The 15,922-nt window shown below is 39.4% G+C and overlaps 1 non-coding gene across 1 annotated transcript; it reads right to left on the bottom strand.

Moving 5' to 3' along the window:
• Window positions 1-11,487: 11,487 nt before the first annotated feature.
• Window positions 11,488-11,594, bottom strand: LOC132620575 (small nucleolar RNA R71). Its single transcript, XR_009575018.1, has one exon. It is a non-coding gene; the product is annotated as a small nucleolar RNA R71 (small nucleolar RNA).
• Window positions 11,595-15,922: the final 4,328 nt, after the last annotated feature.

Genomic DNA, 15,922 nt, shown 5'->3' with positions numbered 1-15,922 from the left:
ATTTCATGAGTTCTTGAGCTGCATAAAGGTTATAGGAGATAATAAAAGAAAAAAGACAAAAAAGACAAAAAGAGCTCAAGTTAACTTTCAATATGGGTAAACTACAAAATTTTAAGTTGCATTTTCACATTACGACTGATTCTAGAGTGATTGACAAACCACAACGAAGATCAGTGTACACGTCCAGCACTTTGCTGTTTCTGTCAATATAGAGAGTAAAAACCATACCATGGGAAGTAAAGGGTTTTGCCTCGGGAGTGTGTGGGGGGATTTGGGGGGGGGGGGGGGGGGTGCTGGTCTAAAAAGTATATGCATTTCGTAAGAAAATGCCAGTTTGACTTGCTGATAATTTACACAATCATGATACTCAGCACATTAAGTTCTCATCTCCAGAATATACGAGATCATCATGTATACCCACAACTAAGCAATTCTTAACTAAGTCAACAAAGTTAAGAGGCTAAATTCAATTAGTTCACAGCAAAAACACTGGGAATAGGAGCCAGCACATTATTAAAAAGAACCATACCAAGCATAAGAAATGTGCCATACTTGCACCAAATAGAATGAGGTCTGCAGTATGGTGGATGAGAACCAGATGCAAGTGGAAAGACTTCACGGACAAGTAAGATCTCAAACTCCATTATGAGTTATTTATGAGCTTTCACCATTACAGAGTGGGAGGTAAATTGAAGACATATCCCTTGCTTCATAGTCTAATTACCATGATACCATAGGTTTACATTGTTTCTCTAGCCATCTTTTTTTAATTTTGTTCTTTTCTTTTTGAATAAGGGCTTTCATTGTTTCTCTTGTACATGTTGCAAATATAATATTCACAAGTTGATAGGTCCCAATGCAACAGACTAGCAGTAGTCAGGCAGAACATGCCATTACTAGCTCAAAACATTGTCATAGATGTCATCAAGTGGAAAAATGATAATATGGTGAAAAATGCATTTTTATGCAGACCTTTTGAGTTAGAGAAAAATCACAGTAGGGTAAAGATCGGGACATACAACGATTACTTTTGTTGCTGGTGAAACATCCTCTTGTCACTTTTGTAGGCTCCTCTAGCAAAGCAATTAGATAGTTACTTTGGATTCAATGTAATGAAATTATATGAGCTAACTTTTACAATCTGTAATTAGTGAAGATTCAATAAGCATCAAATGGTAAAGCAGAACAAATGCAATATAGACTTTCCTAGATGGGTGAGATCAGTAGATTTGAAGCTTTAAACCCTACATACATTAGGAAAGATTTACGTCTGTATTTCTTCCATCCCGTCCACCTCAGTGTAGTTGACATTCCAATTAACTTTTAACTACATCACACACAAAACAAAACAAAAAAATCACGTGCAGAAAAAGGTGTAGATGACTGGTTAAGAGCCCCGCAAGAATATGCATGATGATTAGCAAGATTTGGAATTTGTAGCATGCCATAGTTTTACCGGATGCTGTACTGGTAGTTCGGTCCTCTTATTTTTTTTAATTTACATGATTGGTCCCTGGTCAGATTCAGTTATGCTGAGTTCAGCCTTCACTCAGTGGGGCATGTCATTTATCACTTACTTGTGAGTAATGATCAAAACCCCTTTACTTTTCCCTTCTGTTTACATTGTTTGTTCAGTTTCTCTGGTTGTATTCGTTTCAATAAAAAAGTATTTTCTTGTTGCTTTCTGCAACAGATAAAATTGGAAGTTTGATTTGCTACCAAATATAATAACATGGAAGATGCAAATAAACAAAGGAAAGGATTAAGGGCAACGAACCAAAAGAGAATTTGGAAAAGAAGCATTTCTTCTACATGATAAAATTTAGTGCATCGAGATACAAGTTGTTCATGGCAGCTAAAATTTTCCTCATTTTACATTAGCTCAAACCAATCTCACATCTCTAGTGACATCCATATCCTTGGTTTCAAACTACAAAAGTTTCTGGCCTAATACAACTTAACAAATAGTTTAACAAAAGAAGATAACAACCTCACATGATAAACAGTAATACAACAACAAGAATCAATGAGAAGGAGCACATTAGGGTATTACAAGTTTCTTGCCAGCATAGATTGTGTCCCCTTCAAGCCCGTTAGCCTCCTTAATTTCCTCAATTGACACCTAATGAAATCCAAATATACATTCAATGTACCTGTTGACACCCAATTTTGTCCCTTCTTTATTTCAATTTATTTGTTTGGGTTCTAAATTTATTGACAAGCTAAATACTTTATTTTCACTTTTTTTTTTATTGCTACTACTATTAATATCGTTACTTTTATTTTCAACATTACGAGCATTACTTTATCACAAATCAATTTCGGGTTTGGACTCGTTAAATTAATTACAAGACAACACTTTGTAAAATCCTTATTTTTTTCTACATATTAATTATTAATTGTCTTTACATAGTATTTATTGTACTAGTTATTAAATTAGAAACCCAAGAATAATTAATAGGGGAGAAAAAGATCAACATATTTTCAGCCAAATAAATGGCCCAAACGACTGAGCCCAATCTGTATGAGGTCTAAATTATATCAACCCACATTTATTCCCAGCCCACATTTAAATTAACCTAGCCCACATTATTCATCACCCAATCCAGCCCAATCAAATTCACCCGACCCGGTCCGTCCCACAAACTAAATGAAACCAGTAGGGTTTTCATTTCTTTTCCCTTCATCACCGCCGCACACCCTTCCCCTCTCTCTTTCCCGCTTCTCTCTCCTCATTCGTCTCCCTCCTCACGCTCCTCTCCACTCACCGCTGTCCCCCACGCCTCTGCCACCTCCACTTCTCTCTGTCCCCCCGCTCCTCTCTCTCATATGCCTCTCTCTCTCCTCATATTTTCCTATAAAGAAAAGAATTACTCAACATTTTAGGGAGGTTTTTGCTTAGCGTTCTTGAGGAAATGATTATTCAGCGTTTCCCAGAGCTTACCCTTATATTTCGTACACTTTTGATCAATCATCATCTGTTCTCGAACATTTACTCGACATAAACTTTTGGGTCTGTTTCAATCTGAGGTTCGAATCGTTCGTCGTGTTCGGGTCTATTCATAACGAGAGAGTAGATTCGACGACCTCGACGCCCCGTTCACTGCACTTGAAAAAGGTCAGTGCAATCCCTTCCTTCCATTTTTTTGGTTCGTTTTGATTTCTGATGTGTGTTTGGATTCTCTGTTTACATATTTAAAGTGATTTTAATTTCAAGTTGGTGCTGCGATAAAATTTGTATATCCGATGTCGTAAAATAGGAAGTTATATTTATCTTTTTTTTTTTATAATGGTTGATGCTCATTTAGTATATCCAGTGTTTCATTTGAAAATATGGCTTAAGATCTCTATCTGATGTTCATATGGATTGGTTTCTATGGGTAGTTAAGCTTAGTTTAATTCTGTTTAGTGTAGCTCTATGCTTGTTTGGTGTATTAATCATGTTGTTTGTTAGTAGGTTGGTTTAGATTAGGTATCAAACCTGCTTATATGTATGATTAAGTGCATCAGGTATTAACTAATAATGATAGTCTTAAGATCAAATTACTAGTTTACGTGTGTGTCCTACTTTGAAGAGTAAGATAAAATCATATTCGGTTAACAATGCTTTCACGAATGCCAATCTGGTTAAAGGAGCTGTTTGGTATATTGATAATGTTATTACCCTAATTAAGCATGCATATCTTGAATTTAGTCCTGTCCAGGTTTTGGTTTATTGGTTGAAAGATCCAAATTTGTTTACAAGAGGTTCTGTAGAGTCAATATATGACCATGATGGCTTAAAATGTGATTTGTGTGACCAAGCTAATCCTATATGTTCGAGAACTAAGATTGAAAGAGAGCTGTGAGTCATCATATTAAAATGAGATTTGCAAATGATTTATGCATAGTGTGATACCCTGTAATTCCCCTCTTCATCTCTGTTTATCAATGCTTAGCAAATTAGTCCTGAAATCCTTTGAATTGTTTCACACTTGGGTGTTGGTTTGTTAGCAGTTAGCTTTGATTCAACCCTTGCACTGTTTTAAAACATCTTACTCTACCTACATTCTATGTGTATCACCTTGTACGTCATGATCCATATCATGTTTTCATTCACTAAGCTTCTATTTCCTGTTAACAAGATATCTGTGTCTTATGCTCATGGTATGATTATTTGGGCTATTTGAGTGTATGCTATCTCTCTAGTAACCTCATCAGCAACCCTGTCCATCTGAAACACTCCTTTTTGACATGACTTTTGGTTTGCTTCTACTCCCCTGCTCATTCCTTTGGCTGTATCACAACTAAATAGATTACAATTAGACGCAGGCAGTTTGGATACTGTGGTTTTGAATGGCAAATCCTGGAATAGTTGTGCACACTCCATGTTTGGCTATGCTTGGATTCCCCCCTCTGTATTTGATTTTATCATAGTTACACCTATATCATAATAATCCTGTTTCATCAATGACTTGAGACTGCCTGCGTCTAATTGTATTATATCTATGATAATCTTCTTTCTTGCTTCGATTAGCTTCAGTTAAACAAGATAAAAAATGCTTTATGTTAAACCTCCCTTTTTTTAGTTTCAATTCTGTCCAGTTAATTCTGTGCACCTAGTCATGTCCAAATCTTTGAATGCTCAAAGTCTGCAATAATCCCTTCTTGAACATAATTGTCATTACATGCATATTTTGTTTCGAAACACTGATTAAAAAATGGTTCGAAATCTCACCTGTATTCTTGATAAATGGCCACTCATTTCATCATCAGAACCTAATCCTTGATGCTTGCTGTCTGTTTGGTTACATTTATGCTCCAAATGCCCATGTTGATTTATCTTCGTATATTCCCTATTTGATTTTCTGTTTGTGGTATGATATACCTCGAAGTATACATAGTATATGAACCTTAGTATACACCAGGTGTATACAAGGGTCGCATATCAGTGTATACCTTTCAGGCATACCAGGTATACTCTGAATATTGTGCATATATCAATCATTGCGTATGACTGAACTCTACACACGTCTAATGCACAATAGATGTTATACGGTTTGATTCATCTATGTTTGGTCGTTGCCTTGTTTATATATAGTGTGTGGTGGCTGAATTGTGTACACATGAGATATACCTGAATATACACAATAATATACATAATCTACTGATTTGTTTTGAGTTATATTTTACACGTTTTAACCTCATTCGCTGATTGTATACTAATCCTTTTCTTTCCATTTTTATGCATGAACATCGCATACGAGTCCGAGGGGACTCGTCTCCTTCCGCATTTGGCGTTGGGCTAAAAATCCCAACGTAACTCCTCTCTATGTCCAGCCCTCTGTCCACAGCGAAAAAATGGAAAACATAAATTCTGGGCCAAAGCCCAATAGGCAAGACAACAGCAGCAACATATAAAAAATTATTATTGGGCCGAAGCCCAATAGTGGCCAGATCCTCAGCAGTCCAGGAAAATGAGCAGAGCCCATTTAATTTCATTTCAGTCTCTATTTTGTTTTGTGCATTTAACTTGTATTATTTGACTAACCCGTTACTTTGTTTGTTTTCCTATTAGATGAATTCTAGTAAAATTAGTGGGTTAGCTTTAGCATAATGGGTAGTAAAGTCCACAAATTACATTCTCTTCTATTTATGTTCTAAAGTATTTATAGTATCTATAACATTTATTTGGAGCAATTGATTTTCAAATAGCATACCCATACATTCTGGGGTTAAAGGAATCATTTTTCATTAAAACATCACAAATTATACACTAATTAGCTTATTTTGAGAAATAAAAAGGCAAGCTAGTTCTGTGGATAAATTTTTTACTTTAGCTCTTTTTCAACACTTGAAACGTATATTTGTTAAAACAATCCTTACATAGTCTATATTGAGCTATTAGTCTTTTGTAAGTCTTACTTTTAAATAGCACTTAAAATTTTCTTTTATACAAATAATTATTTTCTACAAGTCTTATTTTAAATAGCATTTTACAGGTCTATCTATAACTTTAGCCATATTTACAAAGCTATGTTCTTTTCTATAATACTATATTTACACTTAGCCTAATTAAATTTGAGTCCGGTCGGATTAACCATTATTAATGGAATTTAGAGGATGCCTAATACCTTCCCTCTAGGTTAGTTGAACCCGTACCTAGAATCTTTTGGTTTCGTAGACTTTAAAATAAAATCAACTTTAAAATAACTTCAATAAACTTTAGGTGTCCTAATTCACCATAAATAATTAGGTGGCGACTCCTTAAAATAAACAAAAATAGGAATCACCAATATGTTGTACTCTAATTTAACCCGGTTAAAATGGGGTATAACAGCTTGGCGACTCTGCTGGGGAACACTTAGGTTCTAACCATAACAGACTTAGTTTTAATTAGGCTTTGTGTGCTTGCTTTAATTACTTTATTGGTTATAAACTGCTTACATACTATTAATTGTTTGTTTGATATAAACTGTTTAAGTGTTACTGCTTTGATAAATTGTCATTCCGTTCATACTTCCTCCACTCCTGAAAAATTCACACAAATTCACACACTTAAAGCGGTTTCGCGGTTCGCGGCCGTACACTACTAAATCACCCTTTAGTTGGATTGATCTTGTGGATTTAGTCGATCGGCGGTGCAGTCGACAACCACGGACTTTCCACTCCCAAGTTGTCCATTTGGGAGAACCTTGCGTCATAAGAAGCCAACTCTTAGTCAGCCTAAGATAGAGCTAAACCAACACCTTATTAGGAGCATACATTTCATGACCTAGGAGGTTTAATACCCTTGGTGTATTAAACCCATTAGACGACTTTACCCAAACGTCCAAGTGGGTTCACGACCCCGAGTGACACTAATCATACTTTATGTGCATGTTTGAAGGATAATTGTGCCTAAATATTGACTATTTGCTCTAATTAATTAAACTTTAGGAGGGAGGGAATGACTAACGTTTCTATGACAGGTATGAATTTGCATTGGAGTACAATGAATGACTAAGATCAATGACATCACAAAACGGAGCTGAAATTTAGACATAGGAAATTGTATTTACTTTACTTAGATTAGGAAACACTTTACGTTGTATTCATTTGACATGTAATAAATATTACACTACTTTTGTACTTTATTTTGGGGAAATAGAATTTGTTTAATTAATCAAAGCAACGCGATGACGTATTATGGCACACTTTACCCTTCAAACAAACGTTAGGCCTACCTCTGGCACAAAGAGGTCACATGCATATTAGGACGCGTTATTATTGTTTGATATAATCGTTTACATTTGTTTGACAACTTGTTTGACTTTATTTGATGAATTACTTGCTACATGACTTACTTGACTCTATGTGATCATGACTTTACCTAGATATGTTGTGAGACTGACATTATTTGCACTATTGTGTTTCTTTTTATTGTTATTCCCAAAAGAGTTGATTCGTGTTGACATTCGATGGCCGACCATTCTTACCTCACAAGGTCAAAGACGTCATCGTTACCTGAACGTAGTTGGGTTGTTCAAGGAAATGAAATTACTATGTCTGATCCGGCCGCATCTATTTCAACTGGTGTGGAAAACATCGTGATCTCTAGTGATCCCCCGAGACTTCCGAACACGGAACTACTATTCAACGGGATGAACATATCGCCCGCCTGACTCAAGAGATTGAGGATCTACGTGGAGAACTGAATCAGGTTAGGGACTTGACCAATTTATCCATCACACTCCAAAGTCCGCCTCCTGAACCCAGAACTGTCGCACCAAATCCACCTCGTTTTCCATCATTCGAATCTCCAATCCCTGAACATTTCCCTCCACAAAATAACGCACCTACCAACAACAACTACCTCCGATTACCCCCGCAAATCCACCAAATCCATCAGCCGTTTATACCCCTCCACAGAGTCAACTACTCACCTACACTACCTATGCTACTCCTAACCCACCAAGTCAATCGCTAGTTCACACTCCCTATGTTCCTTTGCCCACCAACACTAATCCACCACCTACAATTACTCTTCTAAACCCACCAAATCAACCACCTACAAACACCACTTATAACACACCACATCCTGTCCAAAACGCCTCCACCGTCCAAACTTATCCAACCCAGCATATACAAGGGGCACACTTTGTCACCCCTAATGCGCAACATATTCCTCCGGTATATGCCGCAGAAACACAAGCCTTTACTAACCCAGTAACGGTCAAGTTCCAACCCGAGGTGGATCAATACGAGGAAATGGAAAAAGAGGCAAGAGCAAGGACAAATGATATGTTGTTAAAAGAAATCCGCAGTCTCAAAGAAGCGATGAGAAATCTTCAAGTTGCTAGGGGAAGTAAGAGTGTAGAATATGAGGACCTGTGTGTTTAGCCTGACGTCGACTTGCCCGTAGGCTACAAGCCACCGAAATTTGACACATTTAATGGGACAGGTGACCCTCATACGCATTTAAGGGCCTATTGTGACAAACTGGTTGGAGTAGGTAAAGGCCAAAATATAAGGATGAAGCTCTTCATAAGAAGCTTATTTGGTCAAGCTCTTACTTGGTATACACAACAGGACGTCCGTAAATGGCGTGGTTGGAGTGATATGGCACAAGACTTTATGGACAGATTCAGTTTCAACACCGATATCACACCAGATAGAGTCTACATGACTAAGCTAACTAAGAAGTCAACTGAGTCGTTCCGTGAATATGCACTACGTTGGAGGTCAGAAGCAGCCAGGGTTCAACCTCCGATGAATGATAGAGAAATGACTGCTACCTTCATTGAATGCCAGGCTGGCGTATTTTATGAGAAAATGATAGATATGATGGGACAAAAATTCACAGAAGTTGTCCGAATGGGAGAAGCCTTAGCAGAAGGAATCAAATCGGGAAAAATTCAGGATCTTACTGCTTTGCAAGCAGTAAACAAAACTATTCAATCTGGTTCTATCAGCGGGGTTAAAAGGAAGAAAGAAGACGTGGCTGCAGTCATGAACATCCAAGGGCATAAGCCGAGCCAAGCCATTACATACTTTAACCACCCACAATAACCTTTCTACCCTTACCACTACACTGAACCCTACCAAGCTCCACTAACTCCTTACCCTGTCTACAACGCCCAAGCAAATTACTACCAACCCCGAGCACCTCCACATCAAAACCCACGTCCATATCAACCCGTCCAAGCTCCAACTTACCAAAATCGACCACATGCCACACCTAAAGCTCGTCCAAACCCTAACACCAAAAACACCCGTAATTACACTCGGTTTGCTGAACCCTTGGCTCAATTGTTTGAAAAAATGAAAGCCGCAGGCGTGATACAACCGATTGAAGGGAAAATTCCCAATCCTATTCCAAGATGGTTTGATGGCTCCAAGCGTTGTGCATATCATTCTGGAGTTGTTGGGTGATGTGCCGTGAATTTCGACACATTTTATGCCTTTGTAACTAGAAATGTTCCTTGATTTCAAGTGTTTTTACATTGTTTCTTATGTTATTTTTGTGTTTTATAGGGTTAATTAACTAAGGATCGGAAATGAGATGAAAGGCTGAAAAAGTACAAAATGGAGCTAAGTGACGGTCCGTAACTCATGTTACGGACCGTAACGGGATTCGTAATTCATGTTACGGTTCGTACCATTGAACCGTAACAGGGCCTAAACTTCCACAGAGTTGTCATTGAAATCATCAGTGTTACGGTGTAGTGTTACGGTCCGTAACTCATGTTACGGTCCGTAACATGTCACCGTAACATCGGCTAAATTTCCAGAGAGTTTCAATGAAATCATCAATGTTACGGTGGAGTGCTACGGTCCGTAACTCATGTTACGGTCCGTAACAAGTCACCGTAACATCAGCCAAATTTCCAGAGAGTTGCCAAGTAGAGTCACAAGTTACGCCTCAAAAGGACGGACCGTAACACAGGTTACGGTCCGTCGCATGGTGGCCGTAACGTGAAAGCTGACAAATGACGAATTGAAGGACGGACCGTAACACAGCTTACGGTCCGTAACGATGCGGCGTAAGGACATTTTTGTCCAAAAACTTGGCGCGATTTTTGGCTCTATAAATACTTAATGTAGGGTTTTAAATCATTATTCAGATTTTATTTTAGAGGTATAAACCCTAGGTTTTTAATCTTGAAGTGGTTGGAGCATTTAAGGCAACAACTTCACTCTCATTCCATCTTGTATTAGTATTGTAAGTGTATTATGTTAATCTTTAAGCTTTTTCTGTCAAGAAACATTATGAGTAGCTAATTTCAATTCTAAGGTTGTGAATCCCATGATGGGTATTATGTGAATGGGTTTCTATTTATGATATATGCATAATGGTTGTTGTTATTTATTCTATCTTTGAGTTGTAACGTTGGGTAATGATTGCAAGCATTAGCCGAAGCCATTATATTGACTTTTCTTGGGAAAGAGAGTCAATATTGGTAAGATTGAATAACAATGACTCGAGGCGTTAACCCTCGTTTAATAGACTAACTTAGGAATAATAATAAGTCTAAATTGGCATTATTGGTCGCTCTTCGATTGTAACTCTTTTATATTCGGAAGAATCATAAAGAGGAAATACTGCTTAACTGTTGGGAAACATTAAGAAGTCTTTAAGAGACCAAGTGCATATTCATAGAACAACCATTAGAAGTATATCACCTTGAAACCTGAAGCATAATATCTAATCAAATTGGGGAACACAACCTTAGTCTCTCTCTCTCACATTAATTACATTTTAAGTCAAAGTATTCAATTACATTATTCAACAATCAATTCAAACTATCCGGAATAGGATTAAAGCATTTAAAGATCGGTATCGCATACGATTAGTACTCTTTTCTCTCCATATTCCCTGTGGGATTCGACCCCAACCTTTGTTGGGTTACTATATTTGACAACGTCCGCTTTACGCCATTAATAGGTGTAATTTGAGCGTATCAAATTTTGGCGCCGTTGCCGGGGAATACGGTTTAGAAATTACTAATTGTTGTGTACTATTCTTTAAAACTTTTTCTATTCCATCACACCTCGTTTGCTGTTTTAGTGAACCAGGTGAACATGGCAGGAAGACCCCATCGCAATCAAGGAAATCAAGGGGGAATCCAAGTGAACCATCCTGCACCAGAAGAAGAGGAGGATGAGAATGTATTTGCGGAATTCATCGACGAAGCTGATTATGCTTCAGCTGTAGTGCCACCTAGAACGGGAAATGCGAATTTCAAAATTGATAGTTCTATCTATCGGTTATTGAAACTTGAAGGCTATTTCCGAAATTCTTCGGAGGATTGTCCACTCCGACACCTGAGGAATTTCCTGCATGTATGCTCTCAACAATCTCAAGGTGTTGTCCCTGCTGATGCACTGCGATTAAGGGTTTTCAAATATTCCTTGGCTGGCCAAGCGAGGGAATGGTATGAAAAGCTCCCCAGTAATACTATTCACACCTGGAACGAGTTGGCCAATATATTTCTGAAAAAATGGTTCCCACCAAGCAAAAAGGCTGAACTTCGGGACAAGATTTTTGGGTTCAAACAACTTCCGGGGGAACAACTATATGCAGCATGGGAGCGTTTCAAATATTATCTAGCTCAATCTCCGACTCATGGATTTCCAGATGCAATCCTCACAGAGAAGTTCTACAAGGGGCTTGATACCATGAATCAAATTGCTGTCAACACTGCAGCTGGGGGATGCTTCATGGACAAATCCTTTGTCAACATCACCAGGTTGCTCGACAAGCTTACTACCCACAATCAAGCCTGGCATTCGAGTGATAGCGAAGTCCTATCATATGGTAGTCCCTCTGTGGCCGCGGTGGCCAAAGAAAATCATGAGCGAGATCATGCATTCGCTCAATTGCAAACCACCGTGGATTTATTATCGAAAAGGCTTATGGAGAAAGAAGACAAAGGTGTGAATGTTATCGACGAGATGCCACCTCATGCTCCCGGAATGTACCAAGTTTCTGACGAAACTTATCTAGAGGGGCAGCCTCAATATGAGGATGCGAATTATGTCAATAACTCGCAAGGGGGTTATCAACGACAAAACTATCAAGGTCCCGGTAATCACTCATGGCAAAGGCCTCAACAACAATTCCAAGGGAATAATTATGGAAAAAATGATCAGGGCAGTTCCAATCAAGGGAATTACAACAACTATACTTATGGCAACAAGAGCTCCAACCCCTACATTCCACCTAGGAGTCAAGCATCTAATTCCCAACCATGGAGAGATAATTCAACTAATAACTCTGCTGGCAACACGTCTAATGATTCTGCTGAACTGAAGAGTATGATGCAGAAAATGCTGATGAATCAAGACAGAACAGAGAGCACAATCAAGGGAATGTCTCAGGTCCAACTATCGCATTTAGCTTCCATTCAGAAGCTTGAAGCGCAATTTAGAGACCTTTCCCGAGAAGTGCATACTCCTCAACGGGGACAACTACCGAGTGATACAGTTCCTAATCCAAAAGGTAGTGGAGTGAACTCTGTGGAGAATGTACTTGCTATTAGCACAAGAAGTGGAAAAATACTTCATGATGCTAATAAAAAGGTGATTGATCAGGAACCAATTGTTGAAAAAGAAGCGCAGCTTGATGTATTGGATGATATTGTGGAGGAAGTCCCTATTGTGGCCCAAGAAGAGCAGAATATTAATAACCCCAATGCACCGGTGGAAAACCAGGAAAAAGGGAAGGCAAAACTTTCTGGTGCTCTTCGCCCCTTGAGCCAATTGTTCAAATCTTCACCGCCTTTTCCTCAAAGGCTGGTGAGAAAAACAGAAGATGAGAAGTGCTTGCGGTTTTATGATCAACTCAAGCAGTTGACGATGAATATTCCTTTCATGGACGCTGTCCAAGAAATGCCTGGCTTTGCTAAATATTTGAAGGATCTGTTAACAAAGAAGAAAAAGCCATTGAAACACGATACTGTGGGTATCACTCACCGCGTTAGTGCCATTCTTTCCAAGACCACAGTGCAAAAGAGGGAAGATCCTGGAGCATTCACAATTCCATGCACCATAGGGCAGCAAAATTTTGCCAGGGCTTTGTGTGATAACGGGGCCAGCATAAATCTTATGCCCCTGGAAATTTTTAAGAGATCGGGGCTAGCGATGCCAAGGCCAACTACCATGAGGTTGCAGATGGCTGACAGATCTATAAAAAGGCCAGTGGGGGTAGTTGATGATGTGCTGGTTCAAATAGGGGAATTTCTACTGCCGGCAGATTTCGTGATTTTGATTGTGCTATTGATCAAGAAATTCCTATTATTCTGGGAAGACCTTTCCTTGCCACAGGGAGGGCTCTTATGGATTCCGAGAAACACGAAATAAAGTTCCGGGTGAACGATGAGGAGGTGACTTTTCACGCAAGCAAAGGTATGAAATTACCTAGTCCTTATCAAAGTATTTCCGTCATCAGTTCTGTTGATGAGGTGGATGAAGCTGTGGAATTCAAAATGGAAGAAGAATGCTTGAGTGACGCACTATCGACCATCTTGGTGAATTTTGATGCTGAACAAATGGAGGGATATACTGAGACAGTGAATGCACTCATTGGTCTGGGGTCTTACTCTTATGAGCCCAAGAAACTGTCTCTTGATTTAGAGAAAAGAACAACTCCTCCAGCAAAACCATCAATTATTGAGCCACCGAAGTTGGACCTCAAGCAACTTCCATCCCATCTTAAATATGTGTTTCTTGGAGCGAATGCCACTCTTCCAGTCATTGTGTCATCACTTCTGAATGAGGGCCAAATCCAAAGACTCATCGCAGTATTAAGGAAGCATTTAAGAGCTTTGGGATGGACTATTGCAGACATCAGGGGGATTCCCTCCGGAATTTGTGAGCACCGAATACAGTTGGAGGAGGAAAGTTCGCCAAGTGTTGAGCATCAGCGAAGATTAAACCCACTGATGCAAGAGGTGGTGAAGAAGGATATTATTAAGTGGCTAGATGCTGGGGTGGTTTACCCCATTGCCAACAGTCAATGGGTAAGCCCAGTCCAGTGTGTGCCAAAGAAAGGGGGTATCACTGTTGTCCCTAACTCTAGAAATGAGTTGATTCCAACAAGGACTGTCACCGGGTGGAGAGTGTGTATGGACTACCGGAAGTTGAATACCGCATCCTGCAAGGATCACTTCCCTATGCCTTTTATTGATCAAATGCTTGATCGGCTAGCTGGAAGATCTTATTACAGTTTCTTGGACGGGTACTCAGGGTACAACCAAATCAATATCGCATTGGAAGACCAAGAAAAGACTACTTTCACTTGTCCCTATGGGACATTCGCTTTCAGCCGGATGCCATTTGGTCTTTGCAATGCCCCAGCTACCTTCCAACGATGCATGATGTCCATATTCTCTGATATGGTTGAAAACTTTCTTGAAGTCTTCATGGATGATTTCTCTGTGGTGGGAGATTCATTCGATGAATGTCTGGTTCATCTTGATCGGGTGCTACAACGGTGTGAGGAGACCAACCTTGTGCTCAACTGGGAGAAGTGTCATTTTATGGTCAAGGAGGGCATTGTCCTTGGCCATAAGATCTCAGAAAGAGGGATTGAGGTTGATCAAGCTAAAATCGATGTGATTTCACAACTCCCTCCGCCCGTTTCAGTAAAAGGAGTTCGGAGTTTCTTGGGACACGCTGGATTTTATAGAAGGTTTATCAAAGATTTCTCCAAAATTGCAAATCCAATGTGCAAACTCTTGGAAAAAGATTCCAAATTTAATTTTGATGAGAAGTGCATCAAGGCGTTTGACGAGTTGAAGCTGAAATTAACCTCTGCACCTATTGTTGTGTCCCCAGATTGGTCACTTCCTTTTGAATTAATGTGTGATGCCAGTGGTCTTGCAATTGGCGCTGTGCTTGGTCAGCGGCTAAACAAAATACTGCACCCAATTTATTATGCCAGCAAAACATTGAATGGAGCTCAGCTGAACTATACAGTAACGGAGCAAGAATTACTTGCTATTGTTTATGCTTTTGAAAAGTTCCGGGCTTATTTGTTGGGTGCCAAGGTAGTGGTTCACACTGACCATGCTGCATTGCGCTCTTTGATGGCGAAGAAGGATGCTAAACCTCGGTTGATAAGATGGGTGTTGTTGCTACAGGAATTTGACTTTGAAGTCAAAGACCATCTTTCCAGACTTGAAGCACCAGGGAAACCGAGTGATGTGCTGGATATTGATGACACTTTTCCAGATGAAAGAGTCTTGGTAATCTCCAATGATGTAGCACCATGGTATGCCGATATTGCCAATTATTTGGTAACTGGCATCATTCCTAAAGAGTTGAAGACATATCAGAAGAAGAAGTTCTTGAGAGACTGTCGACAGTATTGTTGGGATGAGCCTTACTTGTTCAGAACGTGTGCTGACAACATGATCCGGAGATGTGTGGCGGAATCTGAGGTGATGGATATTTTGAAGGCTTGCCATGATTCTCCGGTTGGTGGACATCACAGTGGAAATCGAACCGCAGCCAAGGTGCTAGAGTGTGGCTACTACTGGCCAGCCATATATCGTGATGCAAATATGTTGACACGTTCTTGTGATAAATGCCAACGCCAGGGCACAATAGGTCGGAGGCATGAAACTCCGATGAATTTTGTGCTTGAGGTGGAACTATTTGATGTATGGGGAATTGATTTTATGGGGCCCTTCGTAAGCTCCTATGGCCTGAAATACATTCTTGTCGCGGTGGATTATGTCTCCAAATGGGTGGAGGCGGTGGCCTTGCCTAACAATGATGGTAGGAGAGTAAATGCGTTCCTAAAAAAGAACATCTTTACCAGATTTGGCACTCCTAGAGCTATTATTAGTGATGGTGGCTCTCATTTCTGCAATAAACCATTTGCTGATCTTCTTGAAAAATATGGCGTGCATCACAGGGTTGCCACTCCATATCATCCTCAGACGAGTGGTCAGGT

This window comes from Lycium barbarum, chromosome 11, assembly GCF_019175385.1.
Source record: "Lycium barbarum isolate Lr01 chromosome 11, ASM1917538v2, whole genome shotgun sequence".
Classification (NCBI taxonomy): domain Eukaryota; kingdom Viridiplantae; phylum Streptophyta; class Magnoliopsida; order Solanales; family Solanaceae; genus Lycium; species Lycium barbarum.
This window is presented reverse-complemented; position numbering and strand designations above follow the sequence as displayed.